The sequence below is a fragment of the Panicum virgatum genome, chromosome 6N (genome assembly GCF_016808335.1).
Source record: "Panicum virgatum strain AP13 chromosome 6N, P.virgatum_v5, whole genome shotgun sequence".
Lineage (NCBI taxonomy): Eukaryota > Viridiplantae > Streptophyta > Magnoliopsida > Poales > Poaceae > Panicum > Panicum virgatum.
Window position 1 is genome coordinate 10,581,366 of NC_053150.1, and position 16,253 is coordinate 10,597,618.

Consider the following 16,253-nt stretch of genomic DNA (forward strand, 5'->3'; position numbering starts at 1 on the left):
CCCCTCCCTCCTCTCTCTCCCGGTCCCTCTGTTCGGCGGCCATGGCGGCTCCGGCCGCGGTGCCGTTCCCGGCGGAGCAAGGCGGGGTGGCGGGGCTGGCGGCCGCTGCCGCCGCCCCCTGCTGCCTGCTGCCACACGCACCTGGAGAGGGAGGCTACGCTGGAGTCCACCGCGCGCCGGAGAGGGAGGCCGAGGGGGCGGAGGGCCGGTTGCACGGCTCGGTAGCGCCGCCATCCTCGCCTAGCAGCGGCGCGCGAGCTCCATCCGAGCTCGCCCGCCGTGCGCTGCGACAGAGGGAGAGGGGGGAGAGGGAGGCGCCGCCGGCTGAGGCCGGAATCGGGTCGCCGGACATGGGAGAGAGAGAGAGAGAGCTGTTGCTGCCAGCGGAGCTCCGAGGATGCCGTGCCCTGGCCTCCGCCGCCGAGTTCCCGCGGTCTGTGCCGAGGCTAGGTGGCCGTGCGAGCGGCAGGGGCGGGGCAACAGCGCGAGGAGCAGGGGAGAGGGCGTCGTGGCCGCCGCGCGGCAGGGTGCGGGCGCAGGAGGAGCAGTGGCGCGGGGCCGAGCGCGCGCCTCATGCCGCCAGCGCCGCCATGCTCGCCACGCGGGGGGCCGCCATCAGCGCCGCCAGCGCCTGCGAGGAGGGAGGGGGCGGAGGGCCGCACGCGCCGGAGAGGAGGGAGGGGCCGGCGGAGAGAGAAATAGGAGAGAGAGGGGGAAGAAAGAGGAAAATAGGAGAGAGATCAAAAAATAACATGACAGGTGGGTCCCACTGACACGCGGCAGCCACGTCAGCAAAACCACACTCAAAACCACCAAGATGGTCAAATGTGAACGGTTTTGAGAGTTCGATGGTTAAGGATACCCGGTTTTGGAATTCAATGGCCAAAATCAAACCGAGACAAGAGTTGGATGGTTAAAAATAGACTTTATCCTTCAATATATGTATATTATTCGTACCCAAACACTCAAATGCGTGGGATATATGATATACGGATAGTGTGGGTATCAATATCCGGCACATATAACATTATTTATATCTAAATTCTTGTAAAAATTAAATATATACATTTGTATTTGTATATACCATTCGTATCTCATCTGTTTTCATCCTAATTTCAATATACATAAACCCGATCTCTTTTTTCACAATGGGCATAGTGCGTGTACATACTTTTCACATATGTTAGTGTAATACATTGGTATGCTTGTGTATCAAAAAAAGGTGTTTCTGTTGCAGGACATAAATTAAGTTGCCAAGAGTCCACTAGTACTCTCTCTCTCTCTGTGAAAAAAAAATAATCAGATGGCACACGGTCAGCTAATAGTTTAAGACTTGATGCATTTTTCATTCTTCTACCTAGCTTTGTCTTTAAGTCAATCCAACTAAAGTTTAACTGAATTTGTTTAGAAAAAACTATATATATAATATCAAATAAGTATAATTATATTTCTCATAAAATAATTTTTTAATGTATATCTATTTGGAAAATATTTAGTGCACACGCGGCAGGTCACTACTAGAAAACGGGCCATGGGAACCAGTTGGAAATGGCCTTAGGCACCGGTTTTCCAACCGGTTCCCGCCAACCGAGACCAATGGCCTCGCCTTAAGACACCGGATATTTAACCCGGTGCCTTAGGCACCCATTGGTACCGGTTGGAAAGTCCAACCGGTACCAAAAAGGCTGCCACGCTGACGCAAGGTGGCAGCCCCTTTGGTACCGGTTGGTCTTTCCAACCGGTAGCAATGAACTTTTCCCTTTTTTCCCAAATCCAGTTTTATTTGTTATATTTATTACTGTTTATTCTTTTATAATTGCTAAACGCACTCAAGTTCTACAGTACTATACGTTCATTGGTCGTTCGTGTTCGTTTTCAAAGAATATTTGAAACTAACTAAAAGTGAAATGCGAGTATATAATTAAGCTAATTAGATGAACTAATATATTTACAAATTTACAAACATCAAGACATAATGTTTAAAAATATTTACAAATGTACAAGTCATGTTTATAGTCCAACTACTGGTCCCCTCAGGAGGTAGATGGAAGTCCTCTATCGATGTGACCGTCGTGGTAGAACTCGGCTCTAGGATCCAAGATCTCGTTCAAAATAAACCCGGCGAGCTGCTCGCACACGGCGTTGATCCGATCAGTAGAGTAGCATTCATCCACCATTTGAGACATCTATCATTTAGAAAAAAAGGATTAACATCATGTGTGTTAGTACAATTATGAAAATATACTAGTGAACGGTTTGGACGTACTCTCGTGTCTTCATCAGTAACCTTCCCGCATGGAGTCATGATGTGCAAGTAGTCGCATACGTAGTACCCGCACCAATCAGTTCCTTGTTGTTGTCTCACACACTTAAGGAGAAACAAATAAATTACTCAATTTAGAACAATTTGGGATTATATACTTAACTAGACAAATCTTTATGAATCAACATACCGGATAATCCATGTTAACGTTCAATTCGGGCCTCCATTGACCACATCCTTTGTTATTTTTCACAAAATTTTTCCAAACCCTGCGCTCAAAGTTAAGTTTGATATTCAGAAATTGTTAATAATAGAAAAAAGATTTGATTGTGCAAACTGAACTTACCTGTTCAAGGGGTCTATGATATGTTGGATTGCGGACTTTGGATTTCTCATTGAGTCAAAGACTATAAGATTGCCGGTCTCTACGGGAAGTATGAGTAAAATCCAATGATAACTGCGGATATAGATAGGATATATACATACATGCATTAAACGACTTAGTATTTATTTAGTAATATAACAGAGGATTGAGTCAACCAAGGCTTACCCAAAGTTGTATGGTATGAATATATGGGATTTGTAATTTTGCCTAGTCAACGAATCGTACATGTTTTGGCACGTTTCCTTGTAATTTTTGTTGAGCACTTTCTGGTTGACTAGCAAAGGAGACATGAAGCCGATCTGATGGTGCCATCCATGTTTTCGGCTTCTTTGGGTCTCCTGTCTAAACGATGCAATAGAAATTTTATAATGCACACATATAATTATGTTCTTGTTAACAAAAAGTATTAATGTAGAGGTAAGTGATACTTACAAAACCCAAATGGTGATGATAGCGGCGTCGAGGGCTTGTCGATGGTAAATGTGATATAAATTTTCGAAGTACACCCAGAAGTCCTCCTCCCCGCGGAAGAAATCATGGTCACGATACTTGACTCCAAACATTTTCCCATGGTCCTTCGACATTCGCAGGTTCCATCTATGCAAATTGAACATCTGCGTGCCTAGACTTTTCTCCTCTTCCTCAATGACAAAAGGTTTTCCATGCTGGAATGGAGTAAGAACGGGAGCGACAGGGATTTCCGCCTCCACTTGCCCCGTTGCCTCCTCTAGCATTAATCCAGTTTCAGAAAGAAATATCGCGGCCTGTAGGTCCGCCTGGAGTTGTACGTCCGTCGGGTGTAGGAGTGGCAACCCTGGCACCAGGAGGGGCTCGAGTCCTTTTTGTTGTGTGCCAAGCTGAGGAATGGTCTTGCCACATTTTTTCTTCATATTTCTCACCTTGTGTGCTTTTGTCAGAGTACGATCATAGTCCGAGGGTAAGCTTTTCGGTTTTGGTGGGTTGTCTAGGCTTGCGAGATGCTTTTTCCCTAGTTCTAGAGGTACCTTTTCCCTCGGCGGGGGGACTTTAGGCTTCAATTGTTCTTTTATATATTGAGCAGTCTCCTCTTCCAACTCCTCAGCAGTTTTCTCGTAGGTTAATTTTCTTTTGACCGTTTTCTGCTTCTTCTTTGAGGGTCCAGCCGCTGGGAAGCCGGATGCTGTCTTTTTCTTTCCTTTTTCTGGGTCAGGAGGAGTTGGAGTACTTGTGGCCCTTTGCGCTGGTGGAGACGGTGGTGAAGGAGGTGGTTGTGGGGACGGCGGTGAGGGAGACCGCGGAGACGGGCGATCGGTCTGCACGGGAGCCGTTGTGCTTGCAGTAAGTTTGATGTCGGCCTTGCGCCATAGAACGACCCCGTGCAGTGCGTCTCCCAATGTCTTCTCTCCATCCCCTCCAACGAAGTCGAGCTCAAGATCCTCATTGTTTTCAACTATCTGCTCGACTGTGACAGAGGTGTAGCCAGGGGGTATCGGCCTTCCATGAATTTAGTAGAAGGATTCAGGGGCAGGGCTAACCCGTATGCGACATGAATGGATATATTTCTTGCTCGCACATGAAGCTCGCACGGTGTCGGCATGGTGACATCGTCCACTGGATACCTCTGGTCATCTACCACCGTTGGCTCAATATGGGGTTGCTGTTCCGCTTGTACGTCGGGCGCCGCTGCGGATGCACAGCTGCTGCGTCGCTGAGAGACCGGGCTTATCACAACATCCGGGTGCGACCCAGCAGTGCCCCTTTGGCTTAGAGCTAGCTGCACTGCCTTATTGACCCTGGCGTCCATCTGAGATTCCAAGGACGCAACCTTCCTTGTCATCTCTTCTTGCATGGCATGAAGTTTCTCTTCCTGTTCGGCTTTGCTCTTTCGGTGAGTCTTGTAAGAGGAATCTCCGTCCCAAGCAACTTTCCATGGGACAACGCCGATGCCGCGGGCTCGTCTAGGGTGTTCTGGATTCTTTAATGCCGTTGTCAGCTCATCATTCTCCATTTGAGGATGGAATGTTCCTTGTTGGGTCTCATCTATTGCAGTGACTAGATCACGGAACACTTCTTGCATATGCTCGGGCATGACCAAATTTCCATCCAACTGGTTTAGTGTCACACCATTAGCAAATAACCACCACTTGGATCTATCCAGCCAATCCCAAGTCATCGGCCTTATGCCACAATCCATAAGGTCCTGCTCCATCTTCTGCCATTTTTTTATTGACTTCTTGTACCCGGCAGCCCCAAGGTGGTGGCTGTACTTCTTATTTGCTGCATTCACCTTGGCCTGTTCGGATTTTTCTTGGGCTTCCTCTGATAGTTTGTATTGTTTGAACTCCTCCCAGTATGGTTTAACCTGAGGAAGATCGTCCCAGTTCGGCTCCTTATCCTTCTTGATGTAATTGATGTACAACTTCTTCTTGAAAGTTGCAAAGGCAGGGGCCACCTTTTTCAAGGCACATTTCTTCACAAGTTCTTGGTCAACTCCTTCAGAAAGAGTGAACATATCCTTGAGTTCTGCCCATAGCATTTCCATCTGATGTGCAGGCACGGCGTGTTGCTGTTCTTCGGGTTTGCTCGTTTTCCATAGTCTTGTGGTGATCGGAATTCTTTCCCGAATAATAACCCCACATTGGTTGACAATTTTTGTGCTAGCAGCCTCTGGAGCACTTGGACATCCCTCTGCGTCCACTTCTGTGACGACCAGTCTTCCCTCCATTTTCTTGGTTGGCCGGCGTCTCCCTTTTGACTGGCTCAACGAAGTCGATGCGGAGGTCGACTAAATTACAGAAAAGATATGTTAATCGCAAAACTAATCTATCGAAGTCACCATGCATATAGTTTTAAGATTCGTACTGGAACATGCTGCTGTTGATTGGGCGGCGGCGCAAAGTCATCATCTTCTTCATCGGCATCTCTAGACATATTCAGGAACGAACCAGCTGTCCGAGCATCTTCTTTACCGATTGGCTAGGTGGTGTTGGCCCTCGTATCTTCGTTTATTGCGTCTAACATGTATTGTCCGGCGGCCTCGTCATCACCGAGGGGGTCCATCCTTAACTGAAACCGTTAAACTGTGTTAGAGTACGTGTCCATCCTTAAATGAAGCAGGAGAATTCAATTCTTTGAACGAATATGTGTGTTTGAAAGAGAGAGAGTGTGTGTATATGTTAGAGGGAGAGAGAGAGAGTGTATGTGTTTGTGAGTGTGAGTGTGTGTGAGAGAGAGAGTGTGTGTGAGTGTGTGTGTGTGTGTGCGCGTGTATGTGAGTATGTGTGTGTGTTAGTGGGACAGAGAAAGAGAGAGAGAGTTAGTGTGTGTGTGTGAGTCAGTGTGAGTGTGTGTGAGTGAGTGTGTGTGTGTGTGTGAGAGAGTGTGTGTGTGAGCGAGAGACCGAGTGTCGGTGAGGAGACAGCGAGAGAGCGTCGGTGAGTAGACAGCGAGAGAGCGTCGGTGTTAGGGGGCCGCGCTCTAAATTTAAAGCGCCGAGGTGTTAGTGTGTGTGTGTGTGTGTCTGTGTGTGTTAGTGTGTTAGTGTGTGTGTGTGAGAGAGTGTGTGTGTGTGAGAGAGAGAGTGTGTTAGTGTGTGTGTGTGAGAGAGAGAGTGAGTGTGTTAGTAACCCGTTAGAGGGCCGCACTCTAAATTTAAAACGTCGAGGTGTTCGGGCTCGAGAATTAATTTAAATCAATCTAAATTACACATGGAATACATGTAATGAGTTACAGAGGAGCTTGATAAATTGAAGTCTTTGAATACATGTCCATTTACAATAAATTTAAGTCTTTAAATACATGTATATTTACAATAAATTGAAGTCTTTGAATACATGTACATCTAAATTACACTTGTAAAAAAAAGTAACAAATAATTGACATTGACATGTACATTATTCACTTCAAAAATTAAATAGAAATTATTTCTTTTCATTATACTAAATTCTCTACATTCTCTCTATCTAAATTCTTCTCTCTATACTAAATTATTCACTACATAATTAAATAGTACAAATAGAAATTACAAACTAGAAAATTACACATTATTCACTACATAATTAAATACTAGAAATCGTAGAAAAACATTAGATATAATAATTAAGAAAAAAAGAAAAAAAGCAAGAGCCAGCGGCGGTGGCACCATTGCTTACGTCGATGGGGGTAGGTCGGTGGCAGTGGTGGAGGGGGAGCAGCTCGGCGCGGCGCGGGGGAGGAGGCCGGCGAGTCGGCGCGCGGCGCGTAGGAGGGGGCGGCGTCGCAGTGGAGGGGGCCGCGCGCGCGGCGTCGAGGAGGGGCACGGGGGAAGGCCGGCGGCGCGCCGGGGGCGTCGAGGGCGGGGGCGTGGAGGCCAATGCCGTGGCGCTCGAGGTCGGCGCGGCGTGGAGGTGGCGGGGGCGCTCGAGGTCGGCGCGGCGTGGAGGCCGATGCCGGGGGCACTTGGGGGTGCCGAGGCGGGGCCGGCGTCGACGGCGGGGGCGTCGAGGGCGGCCGGCGTTGAGGGTAGCGGCGTCGAGACGGCGCGGCGGTGGACGACCAAGCACGGGGGGCGGCGGAAGATCGGGCGTGGAGTGTGCGTCGTGGAAGTCGACGATCGGGCACTGGAGAGGAAGCATAGTGGGAGGAAGAAGAACAGGGCTTTGTACCCTGGCCCTTAGGTACCGGGTGAAAATATAACCCGGTACCTAAGAAAAGCCTAAGGCACCGGTTGTAAACCCAACCGGTACCTTAGGCACCGCAAAGGTACCAGTTGCACCCGGTACCTTAGTTCCCAACGGGCGGGAAACTAAAAAGGCCTAAGGTACCGGTTAACTAATACCAACTGGTACCTAAGGCCGAAAATTCTGTTGTCTTTAGAATTTTTGCCGCCCGTTGTTTCGAATTCACAGAGTAGCTCAATGGCAACACTACACACTTTGCAAGCTGCGGCCAGGGTTCGACTCTTGCCGCGCAACCATTTTTCACAAAAAGGTACCTTTGGTACCGGTGAAGGTTTCAACCGGTACCTTAGGCCTCCTTTTCTATTCTTTTTTTAATAGTTCACAAACAAATCAGTTAATTACCTAGAAAATCATTTAGTTGCCCAATAAATATATTAATTGCGTAGTAAATCATTTAATCGTATAATAAATTAGATAATTGAGTAATAAATCTGATAATTGCCTAATAAATAATTTAATCATCTAATAAATTAGATAATTGAGTAATAAATCTGATAATTGCCTAGTAAATTATTTAATCGTCTAATAAATTAGATAATTCATAATAAATCTGATAATTGCATAATAAATCATTTAATCATCTAATAAATTAGATAATTCATAATAAATTAGATAATTGCATAATAAATCATTTAATCATCTAATAAATTAGATAATTCATAATAAATCTAATAATTGCATAATAAATTTGATAATTGCCTAGAAAATCATTTAATGATCTAATAAATTAGTTAATTCAATAATACTTCTGATTAATGCCTAATAAATTTGTTAATTTCTTAATAAATCTATTAACAACCTAATAAATCATTTAATTGCCTCATAAATCTGATAAATGGCTAGAAAATCATTTAATTTCCCAATAATTATATTATTTATCAAATTTATCATTTGATCATCTAATAAATTAGTTAATTGAATAATAAATCTGATAAATGCCTAGAAACTCATTTAATTGCCCAATAAATCTAATAATGTTCACAGAAAATATTACAAGACATAATCATTCAACTAAGGGAATATTAACGATGGTTCGCTTTACAATCATCCCTTCATTATGATCATGACGTGCGTACGGAGCCTCCTCTTCGGCTAAAAGAATACTTGTGTCAACGTCCACTGCGAACGGAGTCATATCTTCAACCTTATTGTATTCTTCTTCATCTATGACATCGTCGACTCCCACAATTTTCCTTTTTCCTGCCAGAACAATATGGCGCTTTGGCTCATCTCCGGCACCTACAAAACTTGATTTATTCCTGGACTTGTCCTTTCTCGGTTTGCTAGACATGTCATGCACATAGAAAACTTGAGTGACATCTTTAGCTAGGACGAATGGTTCGTCTCGATAGCCAAGCTCTTTGAGGTCTACCGTTGTCATTCCGTACTCGTCGATATCGACACCTTTTCCTGTGAGTTTAACCCATTGACAACGAAATAGAGGTATTTTCAACGGCCCATAGTCGAGTTCCCAGATCTCTTCAATGTAACCAAAATATGAGTTCGTTTGGCCACTAGAGTCGGTGGCATCTATACGGACACCATTATTTTGATTGGTGCTCTTGTTATCTTGGGCTCTTGTATAAAATGTGTAACCATTAATTCATATTCTTGGTACATCAAGATTGAATTTGCCGGACCCCTGGCCAGCCAAGCTAGCTGCTCATGAATTTGATCGTTAGCCATGACTTCCTTCTGCAACCAGGTGGCGAATGTATCGTTATGATGTTTTGTAATCCATGTCTCAGACTTCAAAGGGTATATGCTTCGCACAATTTGCATGTGCTCCTTCATGTATGGAGCCACCAAGGCTGATTGTTGCAGAACTGTGAGATGTGCTTTGCTCAACGTGGCATGGTCTGTGGCATTTACTGATTTTCTTCCAAGTGTGCCCTTTCCAATCAGCCGCCCCTCATGACATGATACTGGAATCCCAATTGGGCAGAGTTCTTCCACATAGTCAACACAAAACTCAATGACCTCCTCTGTGACGTAACCCTTCGCAATGCTTCCTTCTGGACGAGCCCGATTACGAACGTATTTCTTTAGGACTGCAAAGTATCGTTCAAAAGGGAACATATTATGAAGGAAAATAGGACCGAGAATACCAATCTCTTTGACCAGGTGAACTAGAAGATGCGTCATAATATTGAAGAATGATGGAGGAAATATCATTTCAAGACTGACTAAACTTTGGACAACATCCTCTTGTAGCCTGCTTAAACTCGATGGATCGATTGCCTTCTGAGAAATTGTGTTGAGAAAGGCACATAGCTTTATGATTGTTGCTCGAACATTAGCTGGTAGAATACCTCTAAGTGCAATAGGAATCAATTGCGTCATCAACACGTGACAGTCATGGGACTTTACGTGTGTGAATTTTTTCTCTTTCAAGTTCAGTAGCCTCTTTATATTCGAAGAGTAGCCTGATGGGACCTTGATACTGTTCAAACAGTCAAACATACTTTGCTTCTCTTCCTTACTAAGAGTGTAGCACGCAGGACCTAGATAATGACGTCCTTTATCCCTTTTTTCTAGATGTAGGGCGGCCCGTTGTTTCATACGTTGAAGATCTTGCCGCGCTTCCAATGTATCCTTTGCCTTACCGGAGACACTAAGGAAACCTAGAAGGTTCACACAAAGATTTTTTGTTAGGTGCATCACATCAATTACGTGGCGGACGTCTAAGACTTCCCAATAAGGTAACTCCCAAAAAATACTCTTCTTCTTCCACATAGGTGCACGTTCGTCATCACTCTGCATTGATTTGCTGTTGGGTCCTTTTCCGAATACTACTTTTATATCTTTGACCATTTCAAACACCATTTTCCCACAACGGTGCCTAGGCTTGGTACGATGATCTGCCTTTCCATCGTAGTGAGCATGCCTCCTCCTTAATGGGTGCTTGATCGGAAGAAATCGATGATGACCCATATACACAATCTTCCTACAGTGCTTGAGGTACATGCTGTCGGTTTCTTCTAAACAATGGGTGCATGCCCTATAACCCTTATTGGATTGTCCAGAGAGGTTACTTAGTGCTGGCCAATCGTTGGTGGTTACGAAAAGCAATGCACGAAGGTTAAAATGATCCTCTGTGTGCGCATCCCACATACGAACACCCTCCTCTTTCCACAACAATAGAAGATCCTCAATCAGTGGTTTCAGATACACATCTATATCGTTACCGGGTTGCTTCGGGCCGGGGATAAGCACCAGCATCATAATGAATTTCCGCTTCATACACAACCAGGGAGGAAGGTTGTATATACAGAGTATCACAGGCCAGGTACTATGGCCACTGCTCTGCTCACCGAAAGGATTCATGCCATCATTTGCAAATGTTGGGAATGTTCTGTCCACTTTTCTCCACTGCGACCCATCAGCGGGGTGTCTCAACATATTGTCTTGCTTACGTTCTTCTTTGTGCCATCGCATCAATTTAGCATTCGTTTTGTTCATGAACAAACGTTTCAGACGTGGTATTAGAGGAAAATACCACATCACCTTGGCATGCACCCTCTTCTTGACACGCATCCCCTCAACGTCGCCTGGATCATCTCGAGGGATCTTATACCGGCATGCGTTGCATATAGGGCATGAATCCAAATTTTCATACTCACCTCGATATAGGATGCAGTCATTGGGACAAGCATGTATCTTCTGTGCCTCTAATCCTAAAGGATAAATAACTTTTTTGCCTTGTATGTTGTCTCCGGCAAGGTGTTACCCTCAGGGAGTAAGTTTTTTATAAGTTTCAGCAACTCCTCGAATCCCTTGTCAGACAAACCATTTGATGCCTTCCATTGCAATAATTCCAATGTGGTACCCAACTTCTTTTGGTCTTGTTTGCAATCAGGGTACAACAATGTTCTGTAGTCCTCCAACATACGCTTCAGATCTCTCGATTCCTTTTCTATTTCGCAACCTTCCTCAGCTTCGCGCAGCATCTGACCAAGATCATCTTCTACAACGTATCCTTCAGTATCTTCTTCAGGCTCACCCATTGCAGTGTCATTGAAAAAGGAATTATAATTGGCTGAAAAGTCAGGAATCCTGTCCTCTTCTTCTACATTATTATCCAGCACAATTCCTCTTTCGCCATGTTTGGTCCAAACATAGTAGTTCAGCATGAAACCACTATTGGACAAGTGACTATGGATGGTTCTTGATGATGAGTAATCCTTCTCATTCTTACAGAATTTGCATGGACAACGAACAAAACCGCCATACTTGTGTTTCTCGGCTGCTTCTATGAATTCATGCACGCCATCCATGAACTCCTTTGAACGCCGGTCGGCCATGTACATCCATTGCCGACTCATCTGGGTCCACAATACATTTATATACATCATTGTACTGTACAAATAGTTCATTCATACTACCAATTTATAACAATACATTTATATAATTGATAATGCATATAACTATAATAAATAGATACTATTCACTTATCAAATAAATGGATAAAACATATAAATACAATAATTTGATAGTATTCAAATATCAAATAAATTGATAACGCATATAACTACAATAAGATGCTACAAATAAAAATAATTATCACATGTATAAACTAAATCATGTAATAACTGTTTCTAAAAATTAATTGCTAAGTTATAAAGAAAAATAACTAACCTTTTTTTCAAAAAAAACAAAAATTCTCCTCCCCTCACCTCACTCAGCTGCCATGAACAGTGAGTTCACGGCAGCTTGAGGGGGGGAGGGGCTGGGGTATTTATAGGCTCGTGCCAAAGGCACCGGTTGGTGCCTTGACCCGGTGCTAAATTTTGTTCAATAGCACCGGGTCAAGGCACCAACCGGTGCCTAAGGCCCGAGCTCCTGGCAGCTGCCACGTTTCATCACCATAGGAACCGGTTATTACCATCAACCGGTGCCTATAGCGCCGCCATCATTTGGTACCGGGTGGTGGTTCAAACCGGTGCCTATGCTGATGCATTGGAACCGGTTGGAACCACCACCCGGTGCCAATTGTCCTCCACTAGGTTGGTCCAAGGCCAAAGGTACCAGCTGCTGTTGCAGCCGGTACCGATGTACCTTTGGGCTGGACCGATGGCCCGTTTTCTAGTAGTGGGTGACCACCCTCACGTTGTTAGCAAGAGCTTAACAATATTGATGCTCTTATCAATAGACTTATCCAAATTCAAAATAATTTTAACTTAGGACAAAAGTAAAATAAAAGGGGATCAGTGAAAACGGATCCTGCTGTCTCTGAAAGTGTGAGGAGCCAGCCCAAGTTGATCCCGCCTAATCGAGTTATCATCCATTGATCCACTCGATTAGAAAGGACCAACCCTGGTAGTCTTTGGAATGTGTCATGAGCACCGCCCAGAATTTAAACACACTCCACTAGCACAATAGTAATACCATCACATTAGCACATCCACACACAAGTGTATATTACAAAAGGGGTTCAATGTAGATTACATAAGTTTTTCAGAGTTGGAGCGGAAAGTCTACGACAAAAGCACTCCATGCATACGCAAAATAGAAGGTAACACTATATGCCGATAGTGCCCTTCACCTAGCCACCGGCCATCTACTCCTTACCCGCACCTCCGTCCGCGGGGTAGAAGTAGCCGAACACGGCCTCCGGCGGCACATCACCTGCATCAACTTAACAATAGCACCATGAGTACAAAGGGTACTCACAGGACTTATCCAACATGGGTATATATATATATCCCGACCTCAAGGAGAATCCATTTGGTTAGTAGCAAGATTAGGTCATGGTACTTAGTTTTGTATAAAAGCATCTACTTTGATCAAGTTGTAAGAAGCAAAAGACAAAACATCTATAATCTCTAAGCATACATCAATGAAATTGCATAAGTGATCATGTATCATAAGCTCAATCTTCCATCAACTTCATCGGTAACTCTACGTTAAAGTCAAAGTACAAGAGCGTGCTCAATGTCCGAGAGCCGGCTATTGCAATAGATCAAAAATCCTACAGGGGTGTACAACTTTACCCATACGAGGACAAGACCAACGACCATACCCATGGCCAAGGATAAGTGTTGATTCATGCCTCAACCTTTCACACAAACGCAACCGACTATGACTGAACGGTCGGGAAGGATAAGTGCACCAGAACTGCCGATCACACTCCATCCCGACCTGCACCAATTCTGATCAAGGCACGGTGTGACTCATGCTATTTGGCTTACCTTCCCATTATTAAGCATGTGGTTCGTACGGAAAAGTGCTCAAGTATCAAAGCAATTACGCATCGGTCCTTAATCAACTTAAACAAGTCTAGCCATTTGAGTTCCACTCTCAACATGGCTCTACCACACTTGCCCAAGTCCGAATCACCATTCATAGTTGCTCAATTTTATTCATCATTGACTAACTAAGTAGAACCAAACATTATATCCTATGACTCGCGAGTGATGGTGACCTTGCCACCTCTCGACTTCTACCGTAACTATGCAAGGCTAAGCATATAATTCGTGACGCCTAACAAACATACTCAACTATTAGGGATCATCCTAAGCAAGGTTGGTAATGCATCAATTAGGTTCTAATCAAACATCAATACATATAGATAATGTACGGTAACTCATGCGCAAACAAGACACATATACTTAATTTAATTGATCCAAAATAGGGAGTAAAGAATGCATAGGTGCCTGCCTTGAGTCTCAAAAGAAGCGTCATTTTCCACGGGCTCCGGTTCACCCTCCTCTTGCTCCGGCGTCACGGTCTCTACACGAATGCAATGATGCTTGAGAAATGAACATGCGAATGTATGCAATGACGTGTAAATGACATGAGAGTACATGTATTAATAAAGCCAAACTATGGTATAGAGGCTGGACATAAGGTACATGGATGGGTTGTACATGAATGAGTGAAAGGGTGCTAAACAGGTAAGGGCAGATCGTCCGGGTTAGGGAAGCGGACCGTCCGGTCTTTACGGCGGACCAAGTAGCGGACCGTCCGCCGGTCAGTCGCGGACCGTGTTGGGGTGAAAACATGCTCTCTAACTAAATCGCAGACCGTCCGCGTGGGTTAAGCGGACGTCCGCCTCTCAATTTTGAAAGGCTGGAAAACGTGCAGAGGCTCTGTTGGTTTGGTCGGGATCTGGCAGACCGTCCAGCCATGTCGGGCGGACCGTCCGCGACACGGCCGAGGCTCGCCGGCGAGTTCGCCGCCGGCGATTCCGGCCACGGGTTGGGGTAGGGTTTGTTCCTAAAGGTTCTTGGAAGTCTAGGGAGTTCACTTTGGTAACTAAATCTCACATGCATTAAGGTTTCGAAGCTCTAGGTCAACAATGGTGATTGTGCTCTAGGTGAGTTCTTGGCTTCAAATCCTAGGGCAATGGGGACGGATCGGGAAGGGGGTACACTCACCGGCGTCGAGTAGGATAACGGCAAGGGCTTCAAGGCGACGGGGAAGGCTTGGAATAGCTCGGGGTCGTCTTCCTTGCTTGGAGAGTTTGAGGGGGCGGATGAGGTTGAAGAAGAAGCTTGTTGGGGAAGCTACACCCCAAGGAAGAAGAGGAGATCGGGGCAGTGTAGCTTGCCGGCGTCGTTCTTTGGCGTCCTCCGGCGATGCTTCGGTGAGGTAGGGCTTCAATGGCAAGAGAGGAGGAAGGGGAGCTCCTCCATGGCTTGGCTAGAGAGAGAAGTGTTTAGGGAGAGTGGGAGGGAGAGAGAGAGCAGAGGGTGCTGGGGAGATGGAGAGCTCGGGATGACGAGTGGGCCCGAGAGGGGTACGTGGCGTCAAGACTCTGCGCGCGTGACACGCATCGGGGAGGCTCTAGCGGACCGTCCGCGAGTGAGGCGCGGACTGTCCGCGGATGGGTGACGTGGCAGGGAAAGTCGATGTGTACGAGGTTGACCAAGGTCGGCCACGTGGCAAGGTCGCGGACCGTCCGCCTTATAGTGGCGGACTGTCCGCCACTACCAAAATAGTGGATTAGCCTAAGGTTTAATTCTCTCCTTAATTGCGAGCTAATTATGCTTAATGCTTAATGATGCACATGATGACATGTTTAATCTGTTAATTAACATAGGGCCGTTACAAAAAGCAAATTCACGACAAAACAGTAGGAGGAAAGCAGAACAGATCACAGTAAACAAACCAACATTCAAACCACCCGAAACTGATTCACTCTAACAGGTTGCTGCAGGTAGCAATTCCATACTAGTAATAACAGGCACAACCACATAGCCAATCCCACAACCTCTGCAGCGGCAGTTTTATTTCATTCAGTTCATCGGGGCTTTACTACATCCTAACACGGAACCAGAGGGTCCGCTCTTCACTGGAGTTCCTTGATGAAGTCGGCGTGGTCAACCAGAACCTGTAAGGATAAAAAATGTCACATTTTCTGGACAACTGCTTTATTTCAAAAGAAAGATTTGGAAACTAATACGGTGCTGCTACTCAAACTTCAAAAATAAAAAGAAAATAAAAGGAGTATGTCACACATATTTTCTTTTGGCAGATATCTGAACCAATTTGTTCATGATTCAGATCCAATTATCTGAGTAGTTATAATATGGCCATGAAATATTTGAACATTGTTCATTACTACATATACTAAAGCTCCAAGATTGGAGCAACGGCGTGAGCCGTGGCCCCACGTGGGACCCACAAACTGTTTATGTGGGACCCACGTACTATTTACGTGGGACCTACATACTATTCAAGCGGAATCCACGCATGTTGGTGGGGCCTACAGTTCTTTTGAGTGGTTCCCTTTATCATTTTAAAAACATTGTGCTTCTTCCATTATTTGAAAATACAAAATATATTTAACTATTCTCTATATATAAAAATAATAACTGGATTTTGTATATCATATTCACATGTGGTAGCTCTACTATTTTTTATACTTTGTTTTCACTTCCCAAACTCACAAAACATAATTGAA